Source organism: Lytechinus pictus, chromosome 13 (genome assembly GCF_037042905.1).
Source record: "Lytechinus pictus isolate F3 Inbred chromosome 13, Lp3.0, whole genome shotgun sequence".
NCBI classification, from domain to species: domain Eukaryota; kingdom Metazoa; phylum Echinodermata; class Echinoidea; order Temnopleuroida; family Toxopneustidae; genus Lytechinus; species Lytechinus pictus.
This window is the reverse complement of record NC_087257.1, coordinates 13,566,954-13,585,847: the sequence shown is the minus strand read 5'-3', so window position 1 is coordinate 13,585,847 and position 18,894 is coordinate 13,566,954.

Genomic DNA, 18,894 nt, shown 5'->3' with positions numbered 1-18,894 from the left:
CACATGACAGCCAGAATGGTTGTGCTTTGGTTTCATATAAGAAGTATGCAGCTTCAGAATTGACATATATAAAGAAAACTTTAAATAAAAAATAGACATCTTGTCCGTCAATGCCTGTTTGCTAACATCGTTCTTTCACCGGTCTTTTATTAGTTTTTCATTTTCATTTTCAGTTCTATGTTTCAAGGTTTTCATGCATCACTTTATCTTTTCACTCTAATATTTTTTTTATCTCTTTAGATAAAGGGCTATAGAAATTATATCATTATACTAGACTATGGGGGCAGCTACAGGGGGGGGGGTAGCTACGGGGGCAAGAGGTGAATACCCTTCCTCTTCCTGCCTCTCTACTTTTGATACCAACGAAAAATGCTACTTCCAGAAATTAGATATTCAATTATTATAAAGTGTTCACCTAATTTCACACTTCGCTGATCCATATTAAAGTGCAATAGCTTCAAATATAAATTCCAAGAATAGACTATTAAGCAATTCGGCCTACACAATCAACAAATGAATTGAAATATAAATGTAATTAACGATCAGTATTGAATGTGGGCAGTATCTTGAACGAGCAAGATCTAGATCAAGCCTATCTCATTTTGAGAAGCAAGAACCTTTTCTGCGCCTCAAAGAATAAGCATTGTAAGTCTCCTTTCAAGCAAATGTCATTTCATAATCACTAGACTATATCTAATAGCTTAACGGTCATTCATTTTCAAAACCTGAATATACACTCCTGCATGATCATCATACCAGCATATGAAATTATACCCTAAACAGCGGGGCCTCTGGAAAGGTATCAAAATGTATTAAATTTTATTATCAAGCATTTTTTATTTGAATTTGTTTTACAATCTTTATCAAAATAATGATAAATAGTTATTTTCTGGTGCATATCACTGTCCATCTCTGTGTGCTTTCAAAGAATTTGGATATCATTACCCTAAAAGATGTGTATTTTTTACATTTTGCCTATTTTGGTAGTACATGTATTGTGGGCATTTTTTAATATTGGTTTCTCATTTCGTCTTCAAGCTATCACTTTAATTTTGTCCAATGGATATGAATTACAAATACTTAATCTTGAATATACATACATTTCCTAATGTACTTTGTTATCAAAGTGACCTGATTTACTCATGTTTACAAATAATAGTTAGGCCTATATACCCATATCAAAAAGAGGTTTGATAACTGCTATTTCATCTGGTCATCTGTTGAAAGATGATAGGGCCTATAAATAATTTAGGCTTCACCCAAATCATGAAAACATTCATTATTAAAGTCTAATAAAACTAGACAAAATGGTAGGCCTACATACATTTATGTAAGTATCCATTCACAAATTAATGCTCCTCGCAAAAGATAATGTTCATTAAAAGCATTTTCAAGTTTCTACCCTATTTGGGAAAAATATATATGGAACAAATCATCCATGTAAAAAAAATCTACCAATAAAAAAACAGATTGGGGTCATGTTTTTATAGGGCCATAAATGAAATATAGACTGTGAAATTAACTCAATTTGGCGATTTAGAATCATTCCTGTCATAAACACTCCAAACATTCCTACAAATTTATCCTTGACCCCAAATATATCCCTTTGATACTCTTACCTGACAGCTTATGACAGAATGATAAATTCTGACAAAGAAGCACAGCATAGAACTCACAACTATATTATTTTTGCAAGACTGTTGAAATATTGCTATCCCAGTCTACTATAGTCCACCCTGAATATTAGTACAATGTATACATGTGTTTCAATTTCTCTAAAAGCAGGTCTGAGAGAAAGACTCAATATTGATGGGCCATTTATCAAGAAATACACGAAAACAACAGGATACAAACAGCATAAGGGCTAGTCACATGTTTCACCACTATCATAATTGTGTAAAGTGATGATTTGTCATCACAGAAACGACACATTCAGACTTTAAAATATTTTTTTTTCAATGACTAGAAGTCAGAGAATTAAATAATTATAGGCCTACATGTACATGTACATCTCTTTTTTCTACTACAGACTTTTTTTTCAATGGCTTATTATATCAGTTTGATAAAGATAAAATGTTAGAAAATGTAATACATGTATAAGATTAAATGTTTGTAATTTTCATCCATTCAAAAAAATTAAAGTGATGGCTTGAAGACCAGTTGAGAAACCAATACTAAAAATGGGCCTCAATGTATTAGCAAAATAGGCAAAATATAGAAAATGCACATCTTTCTGGGTAATAATATCCAAGTCCTTTGAAAGCACATAGAGATGGACTGTGATATGCACCAGAAAAGAACTATTTATCATTACATTTATTTTGATAAAGATTGTAAAACAAATTCAAGTAATTAATGCTTGATAATAAAATTTAATTCAAAATAATGCTTTTTTAAACTCTTTCTTGGGGGGGGGGTTGTAGATGGGTAGAGTTTATGACACACATGTTCACATTCTCTTCTTGTACTGTGATATTTGTTTTACCGTGGAATTATTGGTGCTGTGCAGAGCTCTATGAGATTACACACAGGCTTATGTAGGCTACATACAAATGTAGGGGGTGGGGCTAGTGAAAACAAATGAAAGAGAGAAAGGGAATTTCAAAATGTAGAGGTAAAATGGCACCACAAATGACTGCCCCTTTTTTTGGCTCATTACAACTCCTTCCCTGAATACACACACATGAAATTTGTTAGCAGGACTTTCATTATTTAGAAGCTACTACATCTAGTACAACTGCACGTAAATGCACTAGTAATTGTGTTATATATTTTAAAGCTGAGTGGGAAGCGTGACTGATTCATGACATCAAATTGGTATTTTCTATGAAACAGAGACAATTTGATGAGCTTGAGTGTTATTAACGATAATGGCTGTCTATAATTGGTACATGATGATCCATACAAGCCATCACATGTTGGTGTTGATATTTCATTCACTAAATAATAAATACCCCATACAGTAATTGCCTATTGTGAATGTATGCATAATGAGGAATGCATTAGGTACAGTACTATTTCTATTTAACAAAAGCATGACTAACTCTTCAAGGGACTGTCAAATAGTACGCATGATCTAAAATAATCCCCTTTTTAACCGCCCCCCTAAAAAAAAAAAAAAAAACTAAATTTATATGCAAAATGATAAAAATGAAAATTAAATTAAATTGAAAAAAATTATAATACTAAATTCAATTCATTTTTAAAATTCTGTTTACAAGTAAACACACACCTATCAATGATATTAAAATTGTATTTTTTTAATCAGATGAATTGTCTGTCTACCACAGAGTTTAATAGATTTCCCTTAATAATAGATTGTGTAAACACTCATATTATTTCAGTCATTATCATTTTCCTCTGAAACCATATATATTTCCCTTGAAACGTGCCTTTCATCGTAATATTGAGATCAATCTACTGCACAATTAAACCTTAATCACAGTTGGTCCTAATAGCATTGGCCTAAATATTGACACTACAATCAGGAAACGGTGGTTTATATGACATACTATCAATCGTGACTCATGCATTCTAGTCATGCATTATTCTGGACTATCAACCACTTCTGAGATGTTAAAAATTTGCATACTCTTCATCATACCTAATGGGTCTTATTATCTCTGCAGTGATAAAAACGGGCATTTTACACTTTGCATATTGACCAGAAATTTGTCATCACATGTATCCCTTTGACAGAGACATGGAAAAGAGAGCATTTAAGTGCTTTATCATGAATTATTAAAAACTATTCCATTCATAAACAGGACACGTGCAAAATGTTTGTACATGTAGGTGTCAGGCCTAGGCCTATAAAAATCACTTTGTTTTGCTACATGTAAATGAATTATGGAGTATTTGCTTTCGTATGACTGAAGAATAAAAAAAAAATGGTGATTCTAATGAGATCGAAAGGAATATCATTAAAGCAGAACTTAAATATTCTTCCTGACCAAAGAGAAAGTAGGCAAAGTGGCTGTAGAACAAACGGCAATCTACCATCTCAAGTCTCAAGCAGAAATCAGCTTGTAGAAAGAACAAACATTTGTTTCTGTTCGGGTGGAGTACTTCAGGCAATGAAAATGTAGTTAAGACCCATATGATACTTCCTGCCAATACTATTAACATCAATACAACCAAGAATAGAAATTGGCAAAATCTGTGTCTAAATGCTTTGTCAGACACAACCACTTCAAACTCTTTGAATTCTCACGCACTTCCTAATATCTCTACTAAAACCAAAGCATGCTCAACAAACCAACGTTCAATGTTGAACTACAGCATTTATAGCGTAATATACTATAATCAGATCTTCAGCCATGGATCCAGGTTGTTGATGTCTAAAACTTGACCTATTTTATGACCTGCACTGAGGCATTCCCTAGGCTTAGATTTTAGTGGTTGCTAAGCAACCGTCCAAGCTTAACACAGATGTGAGTGCAGGATGGGGCGTGGAGGGGTGGGGCTGCAGTGCTCCAGTTTTTTAGGCAAAGTTTGTGTTTTTACATGCAGTATTAAAAGAGATATAAGAAAATGCTCGGGGAGAGATTAACATTCTGAAAAAAAAATTATCTCTTGTTCAAGATTTGTAGAGATGACAGTGACAGGGAATCAAAAGTGTTGGAAGAAGATATTTCTAGTTTATAAAAAGAAGGGCTAGACAAATAAATCAATCCAAAATAGCATCTTCGTCTGAGAGTGCCAAAAGGCATGGGGCCAAGATAAACTTTTGCATACATGTACGAGATGGGGAGACAAGGAAAAACAAGTGAAATTTTGATATTTCCTGCACCTATAAAAAATTTCCCATTTGGTTTTATCAATTTTCAAAGATTTCACTTTTCCAAAGTAGGCCTTAAGGAGTTAATACCCCGTTTCCACTGTCGGGTAATACTTTATAACGAATGCCACAATAGGCCTTTTGTAACTGATCACTGAAATTTTTTAATCAATCTAAATTTTTCTGCGATCAATATGATTGCCACGACTGGTCTGATATGATCTGATCACTATGATTACTCCACAATTAAAGTGATTGGTTAACATTGGTTTGACTTTAAAAAAATCTGAGCTAAAGGGTCACACTTGTGACCTGTGTCTGTGATATGTTACAAAAATGAAGCCCAGAACAAATTGCGTTCGAAAATAATTATTTAGTGCTTCAAAAATTGAAATATAAAGTGACCGAAAACACCATCTTAATTTCATCCCATACACTTATGTGTACTATTTAGGCGTCTATAAGACGCCTATTTACAAAATCGGGGTTTGCCTTGTTGTTTTAGCTTTTCATTCTCAATAATGGTTGTTTTCAGGGTTTATTAGTTCTAATACATGCACTTGTACACATGTTTCATCTTGGTTTGAGAATTTTTTAAATCGGCTGCTCACTAAGTTAAACAATACCTTTAAGCACAGTATGCCGTTTGAATCATGGCGCAAATCGTGACAGTGGGTAAAGTACCACAAAATATCAAATATCATACATCAGAATTTAAATCATACATACTTTATGTAACAGTAAAGACAAACTAAGAAAATTAATAGCATATCAATTGCTCTGTAGCTTGCAGAATCAGAACTAGTTGGATAAAATGAAAACTTTTGCTGAGATACACAGGCCTGCCTTTGGCTCACGAATACATGTATCCTTTATCACTTTTATTCCTGCATTTTTCCTTCTCTCGAAAATAAAATGCTATACAAATTCATGGAGAATCTAAATATAAAATAAAATATAGAACAAAATGTTTAATTCAGAATAAAAAGCTAAATTGATATTGAATCTTAATACAGAACCTTAAAAAAAATCATAACAGATAAAACTAAACACAGTCAGATATAGACACATGTACTTCCCAAAATAAAAAGAGCCAAGATATATTGACTGTACAATCAGATCGAGCATGGATTGAGGTTTAATGCCTAACAGTAACACTGAGTAATTTGTACAGCAGAAGCATCTGTCTGATATGTCTTATAACAGGATGTTCATATTCTTGTAACATGTGCCATTACATAATGATTGGCAATTCCAATTAACTATCAATGACCAACTGCTCACAACATCCATGTATTCCATGATACATGTACATGACTTGTAATGTACATACTGTATACAAGTACATTGTACATGTACAGTACATAACTTGCAATGTACCAGTTGTATCCAGCTTGAGGCTCCAATATGGCCAAGAACGCTCTTAATGTTTTGTTTTCCCTGTCATTATTTTTAACTACATATTGTCATTTAATTTTTGACCATTAATCTTTCAAGACTCGCTATAATAGTTTTTGTTATATATTTTATCATTCTGAATAAATCTTGTCAAGTGCAACAGGGACGTAACTTGTGTTTTCATTTTGAGAAAAAAAGCCTTAAAAGTACATGAAAACATTTTGATAACTGTTGTGCTTTTTAATATGAAATCAAACATATAATTGATTGATTTTAACTGAATTGAGTGGAATGGAGAGTTTTATCCTCATCATTGTGATTTAATCACCTGACGATGATTTCAATCTAAATATTTTTCCAGACTAATAAAGAACTTCAAGCTTTCTTTCACTAACATTGTCTTTATGCAAGATATACCACAACTTTTTTCAAAGAACATGTAAAAGGAAGTTTAAGTGTGCACGTGTCAGTACACAAGGGAAAAGTACACACAATAATTCATTTTAAAAAAATCCTTGAAAAAATTGATTCCTCTCTTTCAATTGCATCAGTAGGATTGAGACACAAGGATCCCGCTTTTCGTTATTATGTATTTTGCATTTTTATTCAATTTTTTTATGATTGCAATGGCAGAATTGCTGGTACGCGATAAAACCTAATACAACTACATGTACATGTACATGTACATACAAACATTTACACAGAATAGGGTCCATGGTCTTTCCAATCCGGCATACTCACACACACTTCTTGTATGAAGTGGATAACTGGTATATAATTTATTTTATCAAGCCACATTACCTTGGATATAAAACTTAACCACGATTCAAAACTGAAACAGTTTTAAACAATGATAGGCAAGCCATTCAATTCATCCTGTTTACTTTATGGTAAATTGCAGGATCGGCCTGCACGGTTCCATGACATTTGCTCCGGCGGCAATCGCTCCGCTGTGAATTCCACACACTAATAAACTCGCCAACGTCAACCCTAGATTTAACACTATACCCTATCCTAAACCTAACCCTCAACCTAAAGTAAAACCCTATTGCAACCCTTACCCTAACCCGATATCTTTAGACAAAATAAAGCCAGGAGCAATAAGCCAGTTCGTTTCCTTTCTGCGCATGATCAAAAGATTCTACGCATGATCAGAGGAAGGTCATTTGTACTAAAGTGACATGGTGGTTTAAAATCTAATGAGATAAGCACCGACTTTGATGTCTTGATTATTCATATATTCTTTTGAATAGTGGTTTTCATTTACATCCACAAAAAGCAACAATGCGTCCACGATCGACTGGTATTTTACAGTTTGCCAAGTACATTGTGCAACATGCTATGATATGCATTCAAAGTAGGAATGCAACAAATACCTTCAGAGTGTTCTGTTCATTGGTGTGCTATTCTAGTCACCTGGTCTATTCAATTTCTTCATCCTGCTATGTAAGGCAAGCTTATGTAATATCTTGCTTTGAAATCTGCCTATCATAATGAAAGAAATGAAAGGTCATTTGACCAAAATAGTCCATGAAGTAACTGCGAACTGGTCTATTGTCGCAGGAGCAAATGTCGTGTCACCGCTCTTCACACCTGCTTCGTCTACGGTGTATTTCTGTCGTCTCGCATGGCTATTGGACCAACTGGTTATCAGACAAAATGGTGATTGGACGAAATGGCAATTAGACCATGTGGATAGTGGACGAATTGATGATAGACCAAATGATAGCTGACGAGTTGGTAATTAGACGAATTGGCATTAGACCAATTGGAAATAAACCAATTGATAGTAGACCAAATGGGTATCAGCGCATGGGGTATTAGGCTAATTGAGAAGTAGACCTATTACTTGTAGATCAAGTGAATACATATACTTATGTTGTGGTTTAATAGAGATTTCAATTCTTGTCAGCATGGGTGTGCAGACAGTTTATATGAGATTTGCCCAACATAGCACCTTTGTCAGGGAAACAATTCAACATAGGGAATTGTTTTCCCCAAAGTTCATTTCTTGCTCCAGTACGCATTTCCCAAAAAAAATCATTCTTGTGATAAAATGTGAAACTGGCAAAATGAATGATCAAAGTACAGGATAACTGTCTCCAAGGTTTGCTAGGATCGACTGTCAGGAAAGTCTTGAAAAAATCTAACTCTCTCACCAAGTGCTATGAAAGAATATGATAACAGAAGGGAAGCATTAAACCGCTCATTTGCAAAGTATCCTGTGTTTATTCCACTGTTTCCATCTTTCTAGAACAGCATGAATGAACGCTTGGCTACAATTGAGTGGGTTAACACCCATTTATGTGGGCAATAAATCAAAAAGCATTTTTACATCTACTCTAGATTCCAAAAACCGTTCATTGACTACCAAGAACGGAGTTATGTTATTTTTACAAGCAATCAAAGAGACATCTCCCTGCTACCAACTGCAATTAAAATGCAAGGAACATGCAGCGTGGGCTTGGCGGCGGGTCTGATATATCACTCCCAGATATCTTCTCCAGGCCGCTGCCATGGTATCAGTAATGAACTTATCAGCCTTGCGCCTGCTATGTGAGGCATGCGATACATGGTATGATTGGAATGCGGAGCTGAATGTAGCTTTCATTGCCCGACTCATTCCTTGACACAATGGACCCTTGTCATTGTGGAGTCAGAGACGACCCCCTTTCACACCAGCATCAAACTCCCGTTTTGTCACCTACTACAGAATCTCCCAAAATTAGGCCTACATGTACATGTACATGAACTTGTATTTAGCATGCATTGATGTATATTCATATCAATACTATATTGATAATTGAAATTGTACAATGCAAACAAAAATATGAAAAATACTTTCCACAACTAATACTACATGTACCTGAATCTGCAACACTGGATAAGCTTTTAACATTGCAACAAATTGGGATTTTCCAGGGCTGTTTTGAGCATGTAAGGGGCTAAATCCCCCCCCCCCCGGCCCCCTTGTAATTTTTTACCCTGAATTGCAACCATTAAACGAGCCACCTATACACACTGACCATGGAGATTATAAAAACAAAGACTATGTTCATAATTTTTGTGCACTGACTCAACAGCTCCCCAAATTATTCTCTCACTCTCTGACTGTGACTATGTCATTATTATTTTGTTTTATCTTTATAAATGGATTTTTAAAAAGTTATGTTTTTGAAGAAGACAGATCAGTACTTTTTACACCCAATATCTGGTCCTTTAAATGTAATATTTACAGCATCCTGCAGATGAGCATGTGTATAGCATGTGCAGTGCATTCAAAACAAAATTACATGTTTGCAGTATAAACAGATGCTCAAATTCATACCCCACACACCGTTATCACGTTTATTACTCATAATAACAAGCAAAACAAAGTTTGGAAAGGTTGCGGAGAGTTCTCCGGGTGAGGGGACGACAACGAGCGTACCGCACAGGATCGAGGGCGCTTAGCTGCAACAATCACTCGTGACAGGCATAGGAAACTGGAATGTTAGCTAGGAAGGAAGAATGCAATCAAAGGACGCAGCCCCTGAAATTTTCTTCAGAGAAAAATAAGCTCCCTGGTGCTTTCGGGTACTGAAACACAATTCACAGATAGAGGCAAACCCTGATCTGTACAGGGGGGCAATTTGCTGCCAATTGTAGAGGCTCCCCCTGTTTGTCTTTTTTTTGTCTTCTCTTGTTTGGGAGGGTATCCTGGATCTACATGTATAACTGATGTTAATTACATAGTAGTTAGTATGGGGTGTTTACTAAGCTGTAAGACAATTCTTTTATTAACATGCATTGCTCAAAAAAAAAATCAGAAAATGATAAACTGTTATTACTAGTTTCTTTCTTTTGAATATAAAAATACAGAACCCACATCAGCACAATGAAATCATCTTCACACTCTTATAAATTTGGAGCATTTTAAAAGTGTGAACAGTATCTTCATGGACATGAAGTCCACTATGCGAATACACTGTGAGAGTGTAAGAACACACACACACACACTGTGTGAAACAGTGATCTTTCCACTCCAGTATGCTGTCCAACAAGGAGATGATTGGCTCTGTTATATGAAGAATTATGTATTTTTCACTGAATATGAATCAAAATCAATGGGTTAAAGAATAATCCTGACCAGAACTTCACAATGACCCATCCCACTTTTTTCCTATACGTACAGAAAGTGGGACCACAGAATAAAGGAAGAGTAGTGGGTTGTCCTCACTTCCTGGATTCAGAAAATATTTGTTTCAATTTGTATTAAATTAGAGGCTGTAGGCATACTGAATTTAGTCTGCAGGCACAGACCCTGATTGAAAGTTTGATCAACGAGTGTGTCTCCATGCAAAGACTAGCACTGAGCGAAAGGGCCTCCAGTCTATATTAAGGCATGAGTAGGCTGCACAATCAGACCCTTCAACTCGTGTGAAGGGTTTGCATAGCAGACAATACTAAATTGGTGCTACATCTATGTACTACAGAAGAGCAACAGAAGTGAACAAAACTGAAAGTACCTTGGATATCAGGACATGTGATGGTTCTAAAATTATGCTTGTGTACAAATATTGTATAAACTCCATAAAAATATATTGCTCCACTTATGTCAATGGTAGCCTGAAAATAAAGTATGCCTACATGTACACGAACATGTAGATGATATTTAAAGTAAAAGTCAAAGCTCTTTCTGTAAGGTCACAGCAACATCTCTGACTTATTAATGACTTTCATAGAAGAATAATTAAAAGGTACAAAGTATAGGCCGTGGCCTACACATGTACATGTATAACAATTTTTTTGCAAAATCTGGTCTAAAAAAGGGAAGAGAGAAGAGTATCTAATGTACATGTACAGTAATACACATCTGCTTTACATTTGTGCATACCATTGAGCATAACACAGAACAAAACAAATAGAAGGATGAAATGAATTGGTGGAAGACAAAAAAATAACATATTTCTTGTCATAAAATTTAGAAATAAATACATCTCTTAACATGGAGCCACATTCCAATAACAAAGGAAACATTGCCAGCAAAATGTTCTGCACCAGAATCATGCACATAGGCCATCCATCAACATGTCAAAATTTGGTTGAGTTCCATCTCACCACTAGAACATACTGTATCACAAACCTGTTGAATCTATAAGTGTAGACTATTGACACCCGAAGACACACCCCCCCCCCCCAAAAAAAAAAAAAAAAAAAAAAAAAAAGGGGATATAATAAAAACAAATAAAATAAAATGAGAAAAAAATCTTAATCAGTCAGTATCCTACCAATACTACTTTAAAATCAGTTTTAATGGATGTCTATAATAGTTTGCAAGTGGACCTTAATAATTAAATATGTGATCTCATGTATGAAAGAAATGCAAAAAAAGCTTATTCAGATTCTGCTTTAGAACATATTCATAGGGCATCTATTAAAAATTAAACTTTAAATCCGCCTTTGAAATACTGGTTTAGGTACAGTACAGGGTACACTATTTTCTACTTTTTGTATCACTTCAAATACAAACAACTTTTTTTTTATTACAAAGCTGTCTGCCACAACAGAAATTTCATAGCCCTTCATAAACCGTAACAGTTATCCACAACCCCTGGTATTTGAAATTGTTACAACTTCAAAGAAAACAGTTAATGTATCTGTTTACAATATTTAAACGTATAAAGCCATAAAGTTAATAATACAATAAAAACAGTTACAGTACAGGTGCAGGTTGCTATTAAATGAGCATTCTACAGGTTCACTGGTATTAAAAACAAGGTCATATACATGTACATACTGTTTCAGGTCCGGTAGTACTATAGGCCTGAAATGTACATACATGTACCATGGATAATAATAATAATAATAATTAAAGATTTGTATAGCGCACATATCTGTCGATGACACTCAAGGTGCACAATTATACTTATATAAAACAGAAATAATATTAATAAATACGCAAAAATTGAACAAACTGACAAGAAAAAATACACAATCCGTTAAAGTTGGTAGTCAAAATAACAAGTAGGCCTTATCACACAACAGTTAATGAAATGCTTCCCTCATGAGGTAAGTCTTCAATTGAGCTATTCATCGTTATGATCACTACCATCATTATCATCATCACTATAGCTCCATGCATGTACAGTCAATGACAAGTTGTACATGTAAAATCAGAGGCCTACTCCTACAACCTTTCTACATTTACAGACAAAGTTGACAATTGCAAAAGTTTTGGGATGAGGACTATGTAATAAACTGGCAAATAAAAAAAAATGTGCATGGACTTTATACTTTAGGGCTACTACAGGTGCTTTTGACAATAAAAATCACAACAAATTGGCAGCAGAAGTCATGCATTTTGCATTAATCTTTCAAACTGGTGACCAGAATTTGCGCAGATCATGTCTGAAATCAATTTTGTAGCAAATTCGTCCAAATGGGGTCAAAAAACCATTATAGGGCCAACAGTATGCAAATTGGTATCACTTCTAATAACGAAGGCCTACATACTACCTGCCAATTCAAGTTTAATGAAATCATTTTAATTTTTAACAACCAAATCTACCAAACTTGGTACCTGAGGTCCATTACAAATTCTTGAATTAATGTCAAGTTTGATTAACAGTCACATTAAAGTATGTTTACTATCATTGTTATGGAAAGTAAAAAAAAATACTCTCCGTTCTTCATGAACTTTTATATCAAAATATCTAAAGTAGGCGTTTAATTTTGCTGACAAAAAAGTTTATCTACACATTAGGCGGTGCTGCACCATCCCGAGTTTGCTCAATCTCAAGATTTTAGCCCGATTGGCCCTCTTCGCGATTAATCTCGAGATTCAAGAAACCCCGTCTCCACCATCGCAAGAAGAGCGATTCCTGCTCGAGCAAGGCATCAATGCATTATGGTCTGACGCCGTGAATCAATAATCCCGAGTGTGTCTGCACCTACGAATAAGCGCGATAATTCGTAAAATAGCGCGCTTTTTTGCAAATAATCCTGGGATTGCAATCTCGAGATTAATCCTTCGAACTAGCGCGATAATTGCGTCTCCATTGCAAATAATCTCGTGATTTTTCAGATCGGGATAATTTGCTGGATCAGAAATAGCACGCTAATTTGAAAACTCGGGATGGTGCAGACGGCCCTATGCAGATTACAACAAGGAGTTTGCAGAGGATCCAGTTTGTTTGTTTTGTTTTGGCTTTTTTTCTCATACATCTATAAAAAATCAATTACTTTTCCAAAATGGGTGCTATACAAAATGCATTGCAAGATAGAAAAACTGCTGACATGAGATTTGCAAGCTAGTCGAAATAAGCTTCGATACCTGATAGCATGATCATACAAAACAGTTGATCACAGAAATAGTTCTGACTCATGAAGGGAAATGACCCTCCGGTTTATGAAGCGTTGAAACTCTTTTCATAGTACCCTGAAATAAATCTTGAATGAGACCGGAAGAAGACCGGGATACAGGGAGTATTTTCAGTCTGATGCTCCTGGCAGTAGAGCTTCTTCAAGATAGAAAAGTGATTGATTTCAAAGGACAAAGAAAGTACAAAATAACATTTAAGAGAAAGGTGAAAGCTTTGAACTGTTAAAGGAACTTGAAGAGAAAACAGGCAGTGGGAAAAAATAAACACTGTAAAAAAGCTGTTTAAAATTTTAAGCATGTTGTTTAAGCCTGTCACTCTAACAACTATTGTTTAAACTTTTTAAACAACTATTTTAACTTTTTAACAACTTTTTAAAAATTGTAAACAAGTAGTTTAAAAAGTTTAAACAATTACATAAAAGTTTAAACATCTTGTTGTTAGAGTGACAGGCTTAAACAATATGATTTTTTTAATGTAAAGGGAAGACAGTGGGGAAGCAAGGACATAGAGAAAGTGTGAAGTTTGTGAATGAAAAGGGAGTTAAGGAAAAAAGAGAGGAAGAGAAAGAGAAATGAAAAAACAATATGTAGATAAAGGCAACACATGAGAAAGAGTGATATGGCATTGAAGTTTGAGAATGAAAAGGGGGCAAAAGAAAACCCAAAAAAAGAAAGCGATTTTTTTTTTTTTTTAGTTTTTCTTTAGTTTTTAGAAAACTTATTATGAAATTTTCAACTTCATGAAAACCTAGTATCATTCCTGAGGAAGAGGGAAATTTATATCAAGGGAAAATATTTTTTGTTTGTTTATTGTTAACTGATGTTCCTATTAAGCTTCAATTTTTTAAATATTAATCTCGTCCCATATGTAGGCCTACTTTCCTGTGCCCCCCAACCCCCCCCCCCCCCCCACCCCTGAGCCTTGTCAAATGATAATGATAATTATTCCTTCCAACTAAATTCTAATAAATTCTTGTTATTTGTTTTTAAGGGTTTTCACCCTTGTCCTGTCAAATTGTAATTGTGGGAAGTGGTTGATTGAAGTCGATTGATAATTGACATATTAGCATGATTGTAGGGCTCATGAAAATACCACAAGGATGTTATTTGTTTTCAAAGACCCCAGGGAATCAGAGGAGTTTTCAAAAACATGATATAAAACACGAGACTATTAGATTTCATAACTCCATAGGCATGGGGGACAAATTTAGGGAGGAGTAATGGATGAAGATAAACTAATTATTGTTATTAAAATCACTGATGCAATAATTTACTACCATAATCATTTCAGAAATGCATGTAATGGGTTGACTATTCAGCTGAAAGGGCACTTTGTGGGGGGGGGTTAATGACAAGCAAAAAAAAAAGGGTTATCCCCACTTACAGGGACCAACCCCCACCACCCCCCCCCCCTCCCCCAAACAAACAAAATTCTTGACAAAGGTGGCAAAAATGACCTGTTATCACCACTCACTGAGAGCATTTCCCATTATTTTCTATTTTTAAATGGGTCTAAGGGGGGGGCAACCAGCCCCCACCCAAAGCCCCCCCCCCCCCCCCCCCGAAGATCCAGCCTGTGAATTGTTGACTTTCTCATCACTACCAAAACAAAAATCAATGTTCAATAACAAAAGAATAGTACAGGTAAATATTTTCAGTATAAGTATGAAGTCCGATTTCAACCAAAATCTTCCTGCTTTCTGTATAAAAAATGTATTTCTGGAGGATAGAGCTGTATGGTTAAAATCCACACGCAAAGTGAGTAGTTCAGTGGTCTGGATGAGTCCACTAATCTAATAATCCCCTACAGACTAACTATAAACACCAGCTTACAAGCAAAGGATATTTAGGCATGAATATGTATAAAGTCAGTCAACTACTCAAAGGGGCACTTGCCAATTTTTATCTATACAAAAAATTACTAGCTCAGTGTCAAATTGAATACATGATTCTACATGTATTTTTATTAAAATGCAATACCGGTACTTTTTTCCCCTCTTGATGAGAAAGTATTTATCTTCATATAAATTCTATTATATAAAGAGCAACTTAGGCTCAGATAATCATATCTACAGTACATGTATTTTGATTATTTGTAGAGTGTTCATAGTATAAAGTCAAATTGTACGCAGCAGAGAGACTGCATTTTATTACATTATCATTAAATAGATTTCAGATATTAATATGCAGGCTATTATTCACAAGAGTTCATATTTATGGGTTTATAGGACAGTTTTTTTAATACACTGTATAGATCTGCAGGTGAACGTTTAATTTTTTTTTCTCTGAAACATAAAATCATACCTTGATCTTCCAATGAACTCCTATACAGACATCATTCTGCGCCTTTCACCTGCTAATGTGTTGAATATTTTGACATTAACCCAGACAGGATGCACCAGCCCCTATTCAGACTGGTCAAAACATTTTAATACATTTACATTATACAATACTGCATTACACGTTCTGTATGGAAGTCCGATTTTGTTTCTTTGGTGTTAATTTTAGGCCTCTGATGTAAAATTATAATTTCATGAATACCACAATGTTCCCTTTTTGTTTTAACATCCTTGTCTGGAGAGGTTATGCACATGTAGCCAATTCAGGATATTGATTTTGATGAGCAGCCACCAACCCATCAACTCATATTCACAGGCCTAGACGATACAAGGAAATTTATACTGTTTATAGGCAGAGCGTAGTTTAGAGTTCAAAGGATAATTTATATTCCAAAAATCCTTGAAACAAATTAGTAAATTTATAGTAAAAAAAAAAACATTTTTATGAAATTATAAAATCAAATCAAAAGTTAGTTTTAGAAAAGATTGTAAACTAATGTACGTGAAATAATTGTCCTGTTTGTATAAGCCTGGTACTGTACTTTCAAAGATGAATTGGATGAATTAAAAACAGATCTACAGGTTTTTAAAGAAATAACAAATTTTTGTGAAATTACACATTATTTTATTCCCCTCCAATCTCTCTCGTGTGAATAACCCCTTGAGTCCAACCACAGACTGCGAAAGGCAAGCTGAGATTGGTTTGGTTTGTGCTTCTGGGATATTGGTTACATCTGATCAATATGAGCGGAGAAGCTGTCGGGATTGACAGATTTGCCAAGAGGGTCAATATTGGGATCAGGCTAATCAGGGAAATGAAAATAATGGATAGGAAATTAAAATGAATATTGTTTCAAGTTTTTAATCATTTTGTATGCTATCAGGTATCACACTGCAAATTTATACAATAACGTTTCTCTAGCAGAGCCACAATGCATGTACAACACAGTACTTTACGAGGGGTGATTATTCTCTTTCGCTCTCTCTGTCTCTTGCTCTCTGCATGTTTTTTATTCTATTGATATTTAACATTAGTGTCTGGATCTATTATCCATCCATCTATCTATCTTCCATCTATAACATGCTCATCTTTCTCCCCCTATTATGCTTGTCCTTCACTACACCAATCTACATGGGGTTTTTCACTGCACAATTTTCTCTCAAAGCATCATAATTCATAATAATAACAATTAATAATGGTGGATTCTTTTCAAGCGCACACATCTGTCAGACATGACACTCATGGCGTTTCATGAGATCACTATTCTGATGAGTTTAATAGGGCAATTAATAATGTAGTCTTTGTCTACATGTACATTTTATTATTTGCTTTTGAGTTTTGACAAACTACACTGATGTACAATATCTATCAGTATGGCCCTAAATCTGTACATCTGCATACAAAACTGTGTTGAGTAATTTTACCCCAGTGTTACATTCCTGGTGTTTAGTTCAATACATACATGTGTGGGTGTTATTACAACACCTTTGCTTGGGGGTGTTGGTTGATACTTTTACTCTCTTTGGTGTTATGTTTAATCACTAGGGTGTACTTTTAACACCTCAGGGTATGGTATTCTAGGGACACCAACTGGTGTTAGATTGAACAGTAACACCTGTACTTATAATATTATATGTGTCTATCTAGCATCAGAAGATCACAATTATAATAATTATACATTATTTCTCTCTCTCTTTCACTCTCCCTGTATCTCTTTATTCTCCATCATTGTGTCTGCCCTCGGGTAGGCTTTAAACACCAACATATTTCGCCAGACATTAAAACCAACTGATGGTGTAATAATCTTGGTTTCCAAGGTAATTCACGCAAGGGTCCCTGGTTATGGTTTACTCGTAAATTGGTCACCATGGCAACCACCTTCTGAAGATGAAATGGCTTATTTTCTTGAATTTTCTTCTCCAGTGAGCATTGAAGCTCTGCATTGTCTGGTGATCGGGGCATGTTTCATGATGCACCTTGGTGCTCTGAGCCAATCAGTTGCAAGGATTTCAATAGCTTTTAACATATAGTCAGTAAAAATCGCTGACTAGTCATTTCGTGAAATTCTCCCCTGGAGAGAATTGTATGGGCCACAGCTACATGTACGGTACTGTACTATAACCTGCTTTACGACTGATTTGATACAAGAAAATCAATAGAAAAGCTAAGAGCCAGCAGCGATAAAGACTGCATATCGTTGCCCTTACATCCTAGCTGTTTGTAGTTTGAACAAAACCTGGGCCTGAATATTGTGATTACAGAACATAATCTTAGCTTTATAATTATGAATATCGCATAAAAATGACCTTTGTTTGGGATGTCAGCAAATATCAAATTCTAACTTTGTTCAAAATTAGAAAACAAGTGTTTGCTAATCTGATCAGATTTATAAGCAAAATGGCTCTATTAATAAAATTGTAAAACTCTCCGATTTGTACCGATTTTGTGCAAAATATATACCACATACCTAGCGAATACACTTTGCCTATTCCAGTTTATCTCCTTTAATACCCTAACCTATCACTTCTCCACGTGGCGGCATCGGCAGATTATTTTTTCCATCATTTGATAGCAGTAAACATGCACTAAAGCAGACCAGTTGAACAAACTAGTAGATAGATTATAAAGCTATTCCAAAGTAAACATATACCTCAGGGAAAAGACCTTGATGAAATTGATAACTGCGGTGTGAAGTATCAAAAACATAACAAGGAAACTTGACTTGCTCTCACAGCAGCCCCATCACAAAAATACCTATTATTATAAGAGAAAGTTCAAATGTTTCCATGATAAGAAATGGAAAAAATAAAACATTGTGAATTATATTTTTTTCAATTTCAAGTCTATCAATAAAAATGAAATTTCAATTTGTGCTTGCAACTTTAAGGAAATTTGCCCTAAGCCCCTAAATTTGTTTTAATCATTATACATGTACATATGTACACTACTGACTTCCAATAAAATTTAGCTAATTGGTCTCTTTTTGAAGAAAAAAACATGGAGGTACAGTGTA